The following is a 17,599-nucleotide window of genomic DNA, read 5'->3' on the forward strand; positions in this document are numbered from 1 at the left end:
TATCCTTTTTTCTGTAAATGCTTTTTTAAAAACTATGGATCTGAATAGCCACATTTGGAACACTTTCTCTTATCAGTCAATAGTTTTAGGGAGTTAGAACCTGATCCTAAGCCTAAAAGCAGTCTTGATCCTATAAATCTTTTACAACTACTTTAATACACAGAAAACTTTAAAAAAATAAACACTCCCTGAAATCTTTTGTTGGCATGGTCACACTGATGCTTACATGTTCTGGTATCTAATATGGCACAGTAGTCTTGATGACCCAAATCATTTTTTCTCATCTTTCGAAACCTACATGGAAACAACCATATTAAACAGATCTAAAGCTACTGTGTGTGTGTGAATGTACACGTCTCTTTGCTTCATACCTGAATGCTGTACATCTATTTGGATTGTATATTGTGTATTTATGCTTTGATTCATAGTAACTTTTCATGTTATGCAATTGATCTGCATTGAACACAAACTGTAAATAAAAATAAATAGATGGCTGAGAACAAAAAATAAAAAATAAAAAATGAAGTCTCCAAGAGAGGCCCAAGGGATTGGAATGTATGGCTCCAGATCTGAGGCCTTAACCTGAAACTGAGATTGGTGGTTCCTGGGACTTCATGAATGCTTGGCAAGTGCTCCATCCTATCCCTGACCCTGTTGATGATGATGATGATGATGATGATGATGATATTTTCTCCTCCTCCTCTTCTTCCTTCTCTCCTTCTTCTTCTTCTCCTCCTTCCCCTGCTTCCTCCTCCATTTTTAGTTTTAGGGTTGAACCCAGGGTTATTTTACCACTGAGCATCATCCAAAGAATTTTTTTTTCTTTTAAATTTTGAGATAGCATCTCACTAAGTTGCCTGTCTGGCCTTAAACTTGTGATCCTCCTGCCTCAGCCTCCAGAATAGCTTGGATTATAGGCATGCACCACTCTTTCTGGCCTGCATAAATTCCTTTTTTGTTTTCAGTACTGGGAATTGATTTTTTTTCAGTACTAGGATCTTGCACACGCTAGGCAAGCACTCTAGCACTGAGCCACATCCCAGCCCACCGGCCTTCCTAATTCTTAATGTGGTATAATACTTTCATATAAATCAATTATCAGAGTAATGTATTCTTGCATCCTTCAGAAGTTTTGCAGGAGGTCTTGAAACATTGCAGGCTTTCAATAAATGTTAGTAGTTGTTATTGCATTTGTTATTTTTATGATTATATACTAGAGCCCTTGCAAAACCCATTCTAAAAACAAGTTTATTATCCAGGAAATTTTATAAACTAGGGATGTTCAACAACTGGGACTTAGCTCAATGGTGGGGCACTTGTCTAGCATGATTGAAGTCCTAGATTCATCCCTAGTACCAACTTTCCCATCAAAAAAATAAAATAAAATAAAGAAATAAATTTTTAAAAAATTGGGCCAGGCCTGGTGGTGTGTGCCTGTAGTTCCAACACTCAAGAGTGCTGAGGTAGAGGCATGGCTCGAGTTCAAGCCCCACATGGGCAACACAGGGAGAGCCTGTCTCAAATCAAAACCAAACAAAAACAAAAAACGGGGGATTGTCCAATACTGCATGTCCACTTATGGTTATGGTCAGTAGATCAGGAAACATGAGTTTGGGGATCAATTTGAAAGAGAAAATGAAAGAGGAAAACCTGTTAGCACAGTAAGCTGAGGTCTGAGCTAAGAACTAAGAACAGCTCCATGAAAAGTTTAGGGTAGTAGGTGGGATTCATGAAGATTTAAATGTGGAAAAGAGGATAGAGCTATTTACTTAAGTCAAAACAAAGAACTGAGACTATGTTTTGGTTTTGCCAAAATAGCTGGGTGAAAAATGATCTGCCTATTGTTTGGGCTAGACAGTATGAAATCACTGGCTTGACAGATTTCTTTTCCCCATTGCATTGACCATAATGTTGGCACTGAGGGGACACAACCTAAATCACAGGGTGGGGAGAGGTGCTAGGAGATCATTTTACAGACCCTTCTATTGGTCCTAGCTAACAATAATAGAAGTAACTTGAATATGTGCAACTCCTTAAAAAAATTTTTTTTTCATGAAAATGATCTCATTGGGTTGAGACTAATCTCAATTTGTGTTCTTCAGTAATTCACTGCTACATAGCTTGAGGGAAAATGGTTACTGGGAAAAATATTCTTCTGTGGTTTTTGAGGGAAATGAATATAATCCCCGAGGCTAGCTTATATTCTTCCTTCCTCAGGGCTCTGGGAAAAAATTTTAAATTTTTAACGTAGGAAAGTTATGTTCAATCCATTCTACTGTCTTTCCTATTCCTGTCTCCACTTCCTTTCCTTCATTTCCCTTTGTGTAATCCAATGAACTTCTATTCTTCCAACTTCCCCACCTCATTGTGTGTTAGCATCCACATATCCATGTATCAGAAAGAACCTTCGACCTTTGGTTTTTGGGTCTGGTTTATTTCACTTAGCGTGACGTCCTCCAGTTCCACCCGTTTACTGGCAAATGTCATAATTCTATTCTTCTTTAAGGCTGAGTAATAGTCCATCGTGTATATATTCTAAGAAACCAACTTAGGTGCCCTTCAACAGATGAATGAATAAAGAAAATGTGTTATATCTACACAATGGAGTATTCCTCAGCCTTAAAGAAGAAAAAACTTACGGCATTTGCCAGTAAATGTATAGATCTGGAGATAATCATGCTAGGTGAAATAAGCCTATCCCCCACACAAGAAAACAAAAGTTGAAGGTTCTGTCTGATATGTGGATGCTAACACGCAATAAGGAGAGGGTATGGAAGAATGGAAGTTCATTGGATTAGACAGAGGGGAATGAAGGAAAGGGAGTGGAAAAAGGGATAGGAAAGACAGTGGTATGAATCTGACATAACTTTCCTATGTACATGTATGAATATGACACAATGAATCTCCACATCAGGTACAACCACAGGACTGGGATCCTAATTAGAATAAGATGTATCTCATGTTTGTATACATATGTCAAAATATACTCTACTGTTGTGTAAAACTTAACAGAACAACAACAACAGAAATAGACACAGGGACATAAACACAGGAGTTCCTTCAACTTCCTCCAACCTCTGGACTCCACGTGCCACTCTTCATTCACATTTGCTCCACCCATCCCCATCCTTTTCTGATATAACAAGAGATTTTTCTCTTGCAGTCTAGAGCTGAATCCTCTGTCTGGATTCTGTATCTTCTCTTGTCCGAGGCCCTCTCTCATTGTGTAACTTTCAAGGTGGATCCCAGGAAGGCTTGTCCCTTCCACCTGGGTCTCCTGGAATGCTTGCTCTCAGGGAAGCCAGTGCCATGCAAGCAAGACTGTCACACCTGCCTATGGGGAGAGCTGCCTGGCCATGTCCCAGCCATTTTTTTCTTCTTTTTTCCCCATACAGATACATTTTTATTGGTACATCATAGATGTACATAATGGTAAGACTCTTACTTAATTGTACATGCCCACAATATAACGATGTAATTTGGCCAATATCATTCCCCACTATTTCTCCATTCCCTCCTCTTCTCCTGACCCATGGCCCCTTTCTGCTACTCTACTGATCTTATTTCAGTATTCATGAGATTTCTATTCCCACCTTCTTTTCTTTTTTCCTCTTTAGAATCTGCATGTGAGATAAAACATAAGACCCTTGACCTTCTGAGTTTGGCTTATTCTCATAATGTTCTCGAGTTTCATCCCTTCTCCTGCAAATGACATGATTTTTTTTTTAATGGTTGAATAGAACTTCACTGTGTATTCACCTAGGCTGATTCTATAGTTTGGTTGTTGAATCATGCTGCTATAAACATGGGTATGCATGTTGAGGACCACAACCAAGTTAAGATGGCGCCTGGCACTTTTCCAGGAGGAGTGGTTTGTGAAGTAACGCCAGCGAGTCATTAAGATGATGAGGATTCCTTAATGACTGACTGCTGTACGTAGATGATGTTAATTAAGTTAAGTTGTGTGTAATTAGTTAAGTATATATACCTTTGCTGTCCCGTAATAAAGTGGCTCCCGCTGTTTCAACCTTCACAAGTTGCTTGTCACTCCCCCGGTTATTTTGCCACAGCCAGACTGTGGCATATACATATTAAAAAAAAAAAAAAACCAACTACAATGAAATTTCCTTTGCTCATGGAAGGATTGTCCATGGTCCATAAGATGCTTGTCACATGGCATTAGCTTGTAATTCAGTAAATTATAGGATCTGTTCCGTGATTTTGGTAACCTGAGTCTGGACCTGCTCATGTGCCAAGAACAGGTCCTTTCCTTGGCTCCCACTAGATGATATGGAAGTGAGGCTGTCTGAGTTGTAACAAGGGCCATGTGTACCAAGTGGATGGAGCACTGGTCAGTGCAGCAGGACTTCCTCTCCCTTAGACTGTCTCTGCACTCTGAGAGATTGAATGAACATGTGGACAAAGGCCAGACCACATGATGACTGTACCTTGATTAATAACTTATGCATCTTGCCTGGTAAACCAACACCTTACTTGTACTAAGTCAGCCAGGAAGCCAGCCTGCTGTAAGTCAGGATTGTAGGAAGCCAGATCACTGTCTCTAGGGACAACCAGGCAACCTAAACAACTCCTGTAACAATCATCCTCAAATGGCTAAGATTTGATTTAAAAACTAGGAACTTCTCTAGTGTTTATCTCCACCTCCTAAATTGGAAAACCCAGAGAAAACAAGATAGTTACCCCTAACCAACCACACTGGATGCCCCACTTGTAGTCAGCCCTTTTGCTGTTTCCCCAAACCAACAGTCTCCAATCAAGGCTACTGAAGCTGTCCCTTTTATTTACTATAAAGCTTCCTCACTTCTCTGCCTGCCTTTGAATCTCTGCCCAAGCAAGTGACAACAGCCAGCTCCCTTACTGTAGCAAGTTCAGAATAAATGAACTTTGCTGTTCTCATTTGATTAATCTTCATTTATTTCCACAACTATAGGGATAAGCCAGGCTGGGCTGCCCACAGGCAGACCTGCCATGGATACTGGGTTCAGTTCTTTCCATGGGAACTGCTCAGGAATGCTACAAAAATCTCCATTTGTATTAATGTCATTATTTTAACCGTGAAGGTTTGGGAAATGTCTCGAGTTACTGAGCTATTGCATTACATATGATGATGATGGTGAAGATGACTAAAGGGACAACCACCATCAATGAGGAAAGCTATGGACAAGGACAATGACAGCTAACATTTACTGAACACTTGCCTTGTGACAGTCCTCTGAGAAGCACTTTAGTTACACAAATTAATTCACTGAGTGTCCCCAGAGTTCTCAAAGCACATCAGCCTCAACTAGGGACGTGTTAGAATGCAAATTCTCTGCCTCCTTCCCCATGGACTGAATCAGGGTCCCTGGGGCAGGGCACAGCAATCTGTTTTTGTTTGTTTGTTTTTGTGGTACTGGGAATTAAAGCCAGGCCTCAAATATGATAGGCAAGCATTATATCACTGAGCTACACTCCTGGCCCAGCATTCTGTTTTAAGGAGTCCTCTGGGAGATTTAAATTTTATTTTATTAGAAATAGGGTCTTGCTGCATTGCCTTGTATTTCTGGGCTCAAGTGATCCTTTGCCTCAGCCGCCCAAGTGGTGGGACTACAGGTGTGCACCAAAGCACCTGGCTTCATTTTAATTTATATCATTTTAAGAAAAGAACACTGAAGTTCAGGGCAATTAAGCAACTTGCCCAAATTCATACAGATAATATATCATGAAGGCTATGTTCAAATATTGTCATTCTGGGTCTCTATATTGACTCTCTAATTTTTAATATCAGATTATTTTCTCCTCACGTTTTTATCATTTGAATTAAATTATCTAAACTCCACAAAGTGAATGGTGTTCACATAGGCCAGGTTAGAGAACAACAACAAAACAGATGAAACTATGAACTTTTTATATCTTCCCTAATAATTGGATGTTGTGTTTTGTGATTTATCCAACCATGTCATTAGCAGATAATTTTTGTTTTCTTTCTTTCCTATCTGTATCATTTTGCACTGGCTGAGACCTCTAGAACGTTTGTTATGGTTTGGATGGGAAGTGTCCCCAAAAGTTCATGTGTGAGACAATGCAAAGAGGTTTAGAGGAGAAATGATAGGGGTATGAAAGCCTTAGCCCCGTCAGTGAATTAATCCTTTGATGGGATTAACTGAGTAGTAACTGAAGGCAGATGGGGTGTGGCTGGAGTGGGTGGGCCATTGGGGGGTGTGGATTGGGGGTATATATTTTGTATCTCTTTCTCTCTGCTTTATTATCATTATTTGGGCTGCTTCCTCCCCCATACTCTTCTGCCATGATGTTCTGCCTTAAACCAGAGCCCAGAGTAATGGAGCCAGCTGTATGTGGACTTAGACTTCTGAAACCCGTGAGCCTGGGGACATTCAATGAATTAATTTGTGTAACGAAAGTGTTTCTCAGAGAACCTGGCATAAGGCAAGTGTTCAGTAAATTCTAGCTGTCATTGTCCTTGTCCATAGCTTTCCCTTATAAACTTCTCATCCTCTCTAATTGTTCTTGTTGGTTAAGTTATAGTAGTGAAAAAGATGACTAAAGCAACATAAAATAAAACTAGAGAGACCAGAGGCTGAGGGTGTAGCTCAGTAGTACAGTATGGGCTTAGCATGTGCAAGGCCCTGGGTTCCATCCCCTGCACACCCAACACTTCCCCCGATATACCTAGTAAGACCAAAAAGATTCCCTTTGGTATTCAAAGATATGATAGATATGATACTTGCTACAGTTTTTTTCATCTATACCCCTCATAAAGACAAAGCTAAAGAAGTTCCCTTAAATTCCAAATTTTTGCTATTAATAGTCATTGAATCTCATCAAGTGCTTTTTGATATATATATGTGTATATACATATATATATATCAAATAATTAACTTATTATATATGTGTGTGTACATATATGTGTGTGTATATATATGTGTGTGTATATATATAATATACATATTATATATATTATTTTCAGCACAGGGGATTGAACCCAGGGCCTTGCACAAGCTAGGCAAGTACTATATTACTGAGTTTTATATTTCTAGTCTTCAATGCTTATATGGTTTCTTTCTTAAAAATATGTTGAGTTATACTAAAATTATATAAAATTATACTAAATTGATGTTTTTTAATATTGAACAAAACTTTCATTTCTAGAACTAATTCCACTTGGCTATGATGCATCTGTGTGTATGAGTGTGATATATGTTATATATAAACATGCATTGAGAGACTCATTACAAATAGGTCTACAATTTGGTGGAAGGTGAAAATAAAAGATATGGATAGAGGTGGGGAATAATCTGAATGTGAATCACCAAAGAAGGCCAAAGCTCACCTTGTACCCAGTGGTGACTGAAAAAGAACAAAAGCCAAACTTTCCTGAGGATTATTCCATAGTTGCTTAAATTTCAGCCAAAAGTTTTTATCACTTTCCCAAAAAAACAAATACACACACACACACACACACACACACACACACACACACACCTGTGGGTTGATATCCTTGGAGGCCACATATACTCCTTGACTCTATTGATCCCAGTTTAATAGATCCTTGTCTAAGTGGAAATCAGCCTTCGCATGTGGAAATTAGAAGATAAAAGCAGATTTGTAACTACTACAAGATAAATAGAATACTACTGAGACTAACCCCAATTACTAGTCTAGTTCAACTGGATACCTGAACCCATTTCTACACAGGTGTTAGTGCTGGGCCCTGCAGGTGTGATCTGGAAGACCAGAGCACCAAATCATCCCTAATGAGACAGAAAGGAATGATGTTAACTTGACAAGGCAGAGTTTCCAAGAGCTGCCAGATCACCCTAATTAACAGGAGGGTACATGTTAAAGGAAAATATCTAGATTCTCTGAATGCACCTGCTGACTATAGCCTTTCAAAGAGCATGAAGATGGTTGGTGTTAGTTATGGCTTCAACTTGCATAACTGTACTAAAATTTGCTCTTTGGGGCTGGGAGCATGACTCGGTGGTAAAGCATTTCCCTAGCATACACAAGACCCTGGGTTCAATTTCCAGCATTGAAAAAAAAAATAACAACAAATTTCACTCTTTACAGGAATAACTCCCTCATATCTGACAGTTGTGATGATCCATGTTTTTATACTTCTGCCATTGGTCCAAGGTGAGAAATCAACTTCACCTGTGGGTTCTTTTTAAGGGAAAGGCTCCCTTTCCTCGGTTGGATTGGTCAGAGAGAGCGGGATGGGTTCATTCTTGATATCAGTTGCCTCCTCACTTCAGATGGTTCTGGTGAAAAATAAAAGAGCACACACCCATGTTTGAAAAGTTCGATCGCCTTTCTGGTAGAGGATAGTATTAATTGAATCCTCTCTTTTCTCCCTGCCCTGCCTTGTAAAATCTGACCCACCACATGTTCAATAGCAAAATATTACCCACTCCTGGGGAGGTCCGGTTGTACAAGGCCTCTTCCCAAATATCCAGCTTTGGAAAAAATAGAGTGTGTATCTGTGTGGTGGCCAGAAGTCACAGAAGAAGGACAGAGCACCCACCACCAGTGTCATGTGGTAAAAACACAGAATAGGATTGCTGGGGGAAAGCCTGTAAGTGAAGAGGACGCCAAGTTAATAGTCTCTCAGATCCCAGCACCTCACAGAGAGGCAGTGAGGCTGGGCAGAAGTGACCTGGACCCATCACAGCCAGCACATCAAAGCTCTAAAGCCTTGTATGAATGTTGTGCTTCTGGAGGTTTCTTGGGATGGGCTTTCTGGGGTTTCCCCAAGGATATCCTGACCAGAAGACAAGGAGAAGGTGTTCATTTTGAACACCACGGTTGCTCCCCAGGGTTCTGACAGTCCCATAGACTGTCAGACCTAGAAGAACCCTCAGATGTGGAGTCCCTGATACTCTCCAAACTAGTCTCTATTTATTCCATCTTCTCTACTACCTGTCCTCAGCCACAGCCCACCACTGAGGACATTCTTCTACACAAACATTCCGTTCTATTCCACCAATATTTCCAGGACACCTTCCAAGATTTGCATCTTTTCTATGTTCTGGGGATCCCAAAAAGGAGGGTTCCAGGGAAGTCTGCTGGATGCTGCCTCCATTTCTGGGCCTTCCATCAATCCCCCTCCCAGAAGCAATTCCTCCTCCTCCTCCTCCTCCTCCTCGTCCTTTCTTCTTTCTTCTTTTTGTGGTGCTGAGGATTGAACTCAGAGCCTCATGTGCCAGGCAGGTGTTCTATTGAGCTACAACCCCAGCCCCCAGGAGCTCTAAGGTTCTGAGTACCTGTACTCCTGCACCCCTCCTAGACTTAAACACCTTCAATGCTTCTTTACTCCGTGTGGGCTGGAATCTAGAACATTCTATCAAGGCCTCTGTTTCTTGGTATGGATATCAAAGTCTGTACCTGTGTGCTGTGCCCTGTCCTGTTTATCTAGTGTTAACCTCCGCTGCTCTTTAGGCCTCATGTGGCCCCAACAATGTCTACTTTTCATCATGATCTGCTGGTTCATGGGGGTCCTGTGCTGTGGAGCAAGGAGAAGTGGGGTCCTGGTACTGTCTTCAGTGACATCAAACCTAATATTTCTATCTCCAAGCATCTATTCCTGAGGCAGAGAAATGGGAGCAGATGGGTTTGGCTAAGTGATTCCAGGAAGCCTTTACAAGTTTCAGAGATTCAGTATTTTCCATTAGTGTCCTCCAACCTCTTTTTATACCAAAATCATCTGAGAAAATTTAAACCAGAGTGTTGACTGTGCCCCACTCCCGGTAATAGAAAATACAATTGACTTGATGAGGTCCACCCACCTGCAATTTTGTAAAAGGTTGTGAGCACCTGAGATCCACGTTTCACCTGGGAGAGAGCTGATAACAACCTGCTCATTTTCAGACAGAACTATGGTCCCATGCTGCTCCCTTGTGGTCAGATTACTCACACCAGGCAGATTTCTGCATTTAAGTTTTTCAAGCTGGATGGGGCTATAAAATTGTAATGAAGAAGGATGAAGAGAAGAAAGCTACCTGACCCAAGAGTTCTCAAATGCGAATGTATTCTCCTTAACCATTTCCCCCTATAATAAGTAATTTATTACTTACTTATAGTATTTGCTTATTTATTTTTGCTGGGCAATGGAACCCAGAGCCTGTGCTTGCTAGGCAAACATGCTACTACCAAGCCATTTCTAGTCCTCTATTTATTCTAAAGTCTCTAAAGAGACTGAGTCCTGGGGGTGGGGGTCGTAATTGCATTAAACATGAAAATGCTCCCTGACTCCACAAGCTTGTTGTAAAAGAAGATTAAAAGACAAAGGAGGAGCTTCTGAGAGAGCAAAGCCAAGAACTCTTGAGATAATGAGAGACTACATATAAACACCTAGAAAAATGAGTACTCAGGGTTAGCTTTGTCATTAATTACTCATTACCTTAACATGGGGCAAGATCATTTCTCTGAGCCTTAGCCATCACTGCCTACCCTACAGCAGGATTTTGAACACCAAATGTGTTAATGACCAAAGTCTCTGTCCAGGATCACGGAGCCTTAAGAGGGTCCATTCTTCAAAATCCTGCCCACTCAATCAATATGTAGCAGAGTTTTCCAAACCTGATCATGAGTCTGAAAAATGGTAGCGCTCACTTTGTAAACATAAAAGAATGTGTTTTAAAGTATTGCTTTATCATCACAATGCAATCTATATAACATATTATTTATAAGAAAAAGAAAATTTAAAAGCAGGTGTGTCTTATAGATTATAGCTTAAGGATGAGGCTAAAGGAATGTGGAAGTAAAGGCATGGCTGAGCAACCCAGTACGTGCTAGTCACACGTGGACAACGTCAGGTAGGTATGTTACCACGGATGAGACCAGGCATGAGATGTGCGAAATCCCAGGTCGTCTTGGCATCAGCACCAATAATATCAAAACTCCTGGGGTCACACCTAAAATCAGGTAAGGCTGTGTATTGAACACCTGAATGACCTCATCAGGTGAGGGCCAGCTTCTTTCCACTTGCAATGCCTTCTTACCTGTTTAGCCTCTTCACAATGTTAATTACAACACAGATCTTACCTCAAACATCACTTCCTCAGGGAAGCCTTCCTACACATCAAGTCAAATCTCTCAGTTTAAATGTTCTCAAAGTTTGCTTCCTTTTCTCCTTAAGAGATCACAATTATTTTATTTACTTGTATTTTTTTTCCCCTATACTGGGGATAGAAGCCGGGGCTTTGTGTATACTAGGCAAGTGTTCTATCACTGAGTCACGTCTCTACCTCAGAGATCACAGTTTTAATTCATTTTGAAAACTGTTCTGCATCAGTATCCCACAAATGCCTGTGACACAGCCATGCTCCTGCTTCTCCAAAACTCAACATAGTATCTTGCTTGTTGCAAGGGGCTCCATAAATAGTTGAGGGAGGGCATAGCATAAACAAGTCCCTCTTTTCTGAGTGTTCCATATTTATTTGTCACTCTAACTTTTCTTACCACTAATTGAAGCAAAAGTAATTGATTTCAATGTGGCCAACACAGCTTCTATTTATGCATATCATAAAAAAACAGATAAATTGAGAACAAATTGCCATTACATTAGAAACAGCAACAAAAATTAATGTTCTAGCATGTTGTTGATCTCCACCTTTTTCCTGTAATACTTCATTCTAGCTTCCTTCTCCTTGAAGCTCACATGCTCCATAGCTTTTCAGCATTGTTTTTTTTAAGAGGAAATACGTATACTTCATGACTTGAATTGTGTTACTCTCACTGGGTGGAATAATGTTTAGCTTAATGAAATCCTGTCTGGACATAGACTTGGGAAGCACCACCCAGGTACCAGTTGTGCTTATCTGCCTTCCACAGGCTGAGTTAATTCCCACCAGAACCTGTTACCCAATATGGTTCCATGACTAGGGATGCATTAAAATCACCTCAGCACTTTTTAGGAGTGCAAAATCTTAGTCTCCATCCCAGATCAAAGAGTCAGAATATGTACTTGTAGCTGGGCGGCACAGACCTATAGTCCCAGCCCTTGGAAGGCTTATGCATGAGGATCACTTGGCCTAGGGCCATGTCTCAAAAAAAAAATGCTTGTCATCATTGATTGTAGGTATCAACTTGACGGGTTAAAGAATAACTAGAGAGGCTGGTGTGGTGGCACACACCTGTAATCTCAGTGGCTTGGGAGGTTGAGGCAGGAGGATCATGAATTCAAAGCCTGCCTCAGCAATGACAAGGCACTAAGCAACTCAGAGAGACCATGTCTTTAAATAAAATACAAAATAGGGCTGGGGATGTGGCTCAGTGGTCAAGTGCCCCTGAGTTCAATCCATGGGATACAGCTATATTGATGTTCATAGCAGCACAATTCACAATAGCTAGACTGTGGAACCAATCTAGATACTCTTCAATAGATGAATGGATAAAAAAAAATGTGGCATTTATACACAATGGAGTATTACTCAGCACTAAAAAATGACAAAATCATGGCATTTGCAGGGAAATGGATGGCATTAGAGCAGATTATGCTAAGTAAAGCTAGCCAATCCCTAAAAAACAAATGCCAAATGTCTTCTTTGATATAAGGAGAGTAACTAAGAACAGAGCAGGGAGGAAGAGCATGAGAAGAAGATTACCATTAAACAGGGACAAGAGGTGGAAGGGAAAGGGGGAGAGAAGGGAAATTGCATGGAAATGGAAGGAGACCCTCATTGTTACACAAAATTACATATAAGAGGAAGTGAGGGGAAAGGGAAAATAAACAAGGAGAGAAATGAATTACAGTAGATGGGGTAGAGAGAGAAGATGGGAGGGGAGGGGAGGGGAGGGGAGGGGAGGGGGGATAGTAGAGGATAGGAAAGGCAGCAGAATACAACATACACTAGTATGGCAATATGTAAAAATGTGGATGTGTAACCGATGTGATTCTGCAATCTGTATATGGGGTAAAAATTGGGAGTTCATAACCCACTTGAATCAAATGTATGAAAGATGATATGTCAAGAGCTTTGTAATGTTTTGAACAACCAATAAAAAAATAGGGCTGGGGATGTGGCTCAGTGAGTGGTCAAGTGCCCCTGAGTTCAATCCATGGTAGACTCCTACCTCCCCCCCCCCGCCCCGCAAAATAACTGGAGAACTGGTAAACTATTATTTTTGGGCCTGGTGCAGTGAATCAAACCTTTAATCCTAGTGACTTGGGAGTCTGACTGAGGTGGGGGATTGAAAGATCAAGGACAACCTCAGAAACTTAATGAGTCTCTGTGTCAAAACACAAGATATATAAAAAGGGCTGAAGATGTGACTCAGTGGTAGAGTGTCTTTGGATTCAATCCCCAGTACTGAAAAAAAAAAGAAAAAGAAAAGAAACATTATTTTGGATGTGTGTGTGAGGGTGTTCCCAGAAGAGATTGAGATGTAAGTGGGTGAAATGAGTAAGAAAGACCTGCCGTGAACATGAAAGGTCATATCTAATTAGTTGTGAATCTGGATAGGAAATGGGGGACCGGGAGAGGCAGAGCAGAGAGGATTTCCTTTTTGTCTTCTGGAGCTGGAACACTCTCTCTGCTCTTGGACCTCAGAATTCCAGCTGTCCAGCCTTTGACTCTTTGACTCCAGGTCTTGTTCCAGCTGCCCCCCAGGTCTGGCTCAGAATTAGAGTTACTCCATTGGCTTCCCTGGTTCTGAGGCTTCTGTACTTGAACTGAGCCATGCCACCAACACCCCCAGGGTCTCCAGCTTGCAGGTGGCCTGTCATGGTACTTATCAACTTTCAGATTTGTGTGAGCAAATTTCCCAAATAAATTCCTTCTTGTCTATGAATATACCCTGCTGTCACTCCCCACCATTATATCCCATAATCCCAATCCCGTCATAAATTGAGGAAAAAACAGCAAAATCAGCAAACAGCAGCTTGCCCTTACCCTTTCATTTTCTCCCAGGTTATACAGGGAGTCCTGATTTCATGAACCTCCTTGAAGACCCTGTTAAACTTTCCCAAGTGTTTGTGATTTCCAAAGCCCCATTGTTCTTAGAATCACACGAATTCTTATTTTTCAAACCTACATTCTCTTGATATTTTTAAACTCCTAACTTCTGCTTTAAAGATTTGGGAGGAGGATGGGGGTGCAGGTCATTTCTGTTAACATTTTCCTCGCCAATGCAGTTATTTTGGAAGTTGAAACTGCAGCAGGAAGGAAAATGACAAATTCCTCAGGATTTAAGTGTCTCTGGGCAGGTGTTCTTACAAGGGCAGGTTTGGCCAGTTGTGAGAGCCTCTCAGCCCTGAGCGATCTCTATCAGGCTGTTCTATCTTGCTCAAGGGCAGGATTTGACTTCTGAAATGATTCACCCAAACTGTTACTGTGTGGCACAAGAGCCCAGGTGGAGAAGAAGAGATGAGGCCATAGCGCTCACTGCTCCCAAAATATCTGGAGTCAAATTGGGAGGAAAATAGGTTTTTATTCAAAGCCAGCTTTGAAGGAAGATGGGATAAACTTAATTATTTCAAAAGTTTCGTTTCTGAAAAGTTCTGAGAGGAAGGAGAGTTTTCAGAAGGGGAAGGAATGCATTAGGACAAATGACAGAATTTCACAGGTTGAATAGTATTTGCTTCTGAGTCATTATAGGAATTTCACAGGTATTTGCTCTTTTGGAGTCTTCCTATCACATCAAAAGGATCTGGGACTTTCTGTGACTAGTGTCTGTATATTCCTAATTTCTGAAGGGTGGCACCTCCAAATTAAATCTGTTTTAAAACATCTGAAGAAGTCCATATGTACAGTAGGCATGCAATCTATCCTGGGTATATATTCCCCTCCTCTCAGGGGCATACGAGGTCCTCCCTATTGTCTCAGCCTGCTGCTGCCAAAGTGTGTGTGAGTAACAAACTGTCTCAAGCCTACCTGCTGAATCTTCTAATTTCTTCCTTTGGGATCAGTGAACAATATGCTGGGGGTTTTGCAGACCCAGAGTTGGAAAACTGGCATAGTTGGCAGAATTCCAAAGAGAAACATGTCCAGAAAAGGACATGGAATCAGTAGGGAAAATTCCTGGCTGGCCACCGACGTGGATGTGGTTTGAGGTGGCTTCTCTTTTGGAGGGGTGGGCGTCACCACATGAACATGGAGACACCACAGATATGCAGAAAGGATTGCTGCAAGTGTTGGAAGCAGCATCCAAAGAAACCATGGGAAAGTGGAAGAAAACAAAGACTACGACAAAGGTTACCACTGCAATAGTGACATGGCCCCTGCTGTGTGCATTAAAGTTTGCCACAGACTGGGAATTAGCTATTCAGATTCAGTTCTGCAGAGGACAGCAAGTTAAAACTAGAAAGATAAGCTCATTTGGTGCAGGTTGATACCCAGTTTATGTTGTCATAGTCCTCACAAACTCACAAACTCAAACAGGTCATGGTGTGCCATGATGCTAAACTGAGGGGACATTGTAGGGCTAGAGGCCAGATTAGGGTGATGGTGGAAACCTGGAGACTCAGATGTGGGACCCATTGGTAATCCATTGGTTCCAGTGTCTCAGAAGTGAGTTAGATGAAACTATAACAAAGTTAAAGACCCACCAGGAATGGCTGAAGGGATTGATCCAAATATGCTCCCTACTCCAGAGAGATATTTACATACCACCATGAGACCATGATAGTACTAGTGGAGCTGGGGGTCCAATTCCTGGTAGAAAATGAAAGAAAGCACACCACATGGCTGCTCCACTTGTGGGACACTGGATCAGATGGGATGATATTAAATGGGTATAGAATTATCTAAACTGGCTTTGAGAACTGCCTACTCTGTTTTACACCAACACCTTTATTCGAGTGCCACTGGGACTGACTCACTGTAGCTTGGTTGCTTATTGCCATTGGCAATATGCGGCTAAGTTCAGGAGATATTTCTATGTCCAGATGCACTTGGACCCCTTTAAAAAAATGACAGGCTATTTGTGGGATCTGGGGCTGAAACGTGCTGTTTATGTGTAGCGTTAGCCAGGACTGGACAAGATGAACTTCACTGCCAGAACGTGAGATGCAGTGTTACCCACGGACCCTGGTGTCATTATTATCCACAATAGTAGAGCAGTCCATTCAGTGAGCAGCAAAGTGATAGCAGACTTAGGGGAGACAGAAAGATTGGAGCAGAAAACAGGAGTCCCTAAAATCCAGCCCAAATTGAAATGGCCTCTTTAAGTTTGCATGTAACTGGAAGAGAAGAAACACCGGAAGACATGCCATTAGACCCATACTAAATCACCAGTCTCTAATACTAGAGTCAGCCTGATACTGATTGTTACTGACTGATACATTGATTAGCAAAAGGAAACCCCCCAGAGTTAGAGCTGTAACCTATCATCTGGTGTCGGAGACACTGTGAGTCAATGAAGGACAAGGACAGAAGTCAAAGGACTGAACTATGGATGGTTATGGTTCATGAACATGGACCATTTAATATTTGCATTAATAGGCCATGTTCAGAAGACTTACAATGTGGCTGCTTCTGTGGCAACAGCAATGGATAATTAATTAATGGCCAGCCTCTGTGGAGAAAACAGGTTTCCAAACCAAAATCGTCACAACGTGACTGTGCATTGCCCTCTCCAATTTCCAGACAATGATAAGGCTGACCAACTGCTCAGAATTCCCAGTGACTGTAGCACAGGATGTCCCTAGGTCGTCCAACCTGCAAATGAGGTGGAATGAATGACTTGGCTGAAAAAGAGTGAACAGAACACATTCAGTCACCAAAATGATCATCATGTATTACACTAGACAAAAGATTTTTCCTTTAAGAGACGCTGAATATTCCTCAAGTTCCAGGGTCTGCTTATTTAAGGATTGGGCTTTCATGGAAGGTAACAACTCAGGTTACAGTTAAAAAAGATGGCTTTCCATTGTATCATCCATATGGTTACCATAATAAGGCAGCAGGCTTTATGCCTGATGCTCTGTGTGAGAACAAAGTCGATCCAATACATATCCTCTCCCCATCATCACCCAATGTTATTCATAGAACTTTCTCTCTATTTGTGGGGTGCACTATGTATAAGTGGGCCCTATGGATGGCCTCATCTACTATATCATTGGCCAGGACAAAGTACATGGGGATGTTTTTATATCCTGGTCCTAGTTTTGCATCTTTTACTGAACACACCTAATAATTGGGATGATGTAAAGGTCTATTCATTAGATCCTTTCCCCACAGGCTGTGGTGGTTGATGTGGAAACATAGACCTCAGCTTTAGCTTCCCACGTTGCTCAGACTCAGACTAAAGATACCGTAACCTTATTAACTGAAGAAACTGCTCAAATGAGAAAGGTGGTTTTTTGCAAAATAGGACGGCATTATACATACTTATATCTGCCCAAGTTGGGGTATGAACAGACTTAGGGACAGAATGAGCACAGTATCACTCATGCTTTAACCCAGTGTATAAACACATTAGTGCTATTAATGTTCCTTTGTTGATCCATTTCTAGATCCTTTACTTCCTTTTCTTTGACATGATAGCGTACTTTCTACGCTATCTTACTTACTTTAGCATGCCCGATGATAGATTCTTGTTCTTTGTACTTCTGTGTGAAATGTGGATGTAATGTGCC

The sequence above is a fragment of the Ictidomys tridecemlineatus genome, chromosome 8 (genome assembly GCF_052094955.1).
Source record: "Ictidomys tridecemlineatus isolate mIctTri1 chromosome 8, mIctTri1.hap1, whole genome shotgun sequence".
In the NCBI taxonomy this organism is placed as follows: Eukaryota; Metazoa; Chordata; class Mammalia; order Rodentia; family Sciuridae; genus Ictidomys; species Ictidomys tridecemlineatus.